This window comes from Oratosquilla oratoria, chromosome 19 (genome assembly GCF_046742065.1).
Source record: "Oratosquilla oratoria isolate Oo_2021 chromosome 19, ASM4674206v1, whole genome shotgun sequence".
Classification (NCBI taxonomy): Eukaryota; Metazoa; Arthropoda; class Malacostraca; order Stomatopoda; family Squillidae; genus Oratosquilla; species Oratosquilla oratoria.
This window is the reverse complement of record NC_134795.1, coordinates 22,475,860-22,476,583: the sequence shown is the minus strand read 5'-3', so window position 1 is coordinate 22,476,583 and position 724 is coordinate 22,475,860.

Here is a 724-nt window from a genome sequence, read left to right as displayed (position 1 = left end):
TAACATAAGTAAATGCAAGGTAATGCACATAGGTCAAAGTAACAGTATGTACGACTACAAGTTATTTGGAAATTCGTTAACAAAAGTGGATAGTGAAAAAGATCTCGGCGCAATTATCAGTAACGATCTCAAATCATCCAAGCAGTGTATTTCAGCCTCTGAGAAAGCAAATAAGATTCTAGGACTGATTGCGCGATCTTTTGATTTCAAAAGTCCATCAATCATTAACAAGCTATATAAATCGTTAGTCCGTCCACATTTGGAACATGCTGTTTTCGTATGGTCACCGAATCTCATTAAAGACATTGACAGACTAGAAAAATTACAACGGCGAGACACAAAACTGATTCCAAATATCAAAAATAAATCATACGAAAGTCTACTAAAACATATGAATCTGCTTTCCCTAAAAAAGCGTAGACTCAGATGTGAATTGATACAGGTCTTTAAAATTCTAAAAGGCATTGACAACATCAAAAGTGACAACATTTTCACACTAAATGAGAATCAGACGAAAAACGATGGTCTCAAATGTCCGGAAATAGGTACAATTTGGAAGTGGGTAGAGAAAACTTCGCCAACCGTGTAGTTAAAGAATGGAATAAAATTTCTGCAGAGGCAGTGCAATGTAGTTCAGTTCGAAGTTTTTAAGAATCATTTAGATAAACATCTAAGCAAAATACTGTAATTATTATAATTTATCTTATATCATTTGTTTTTATTT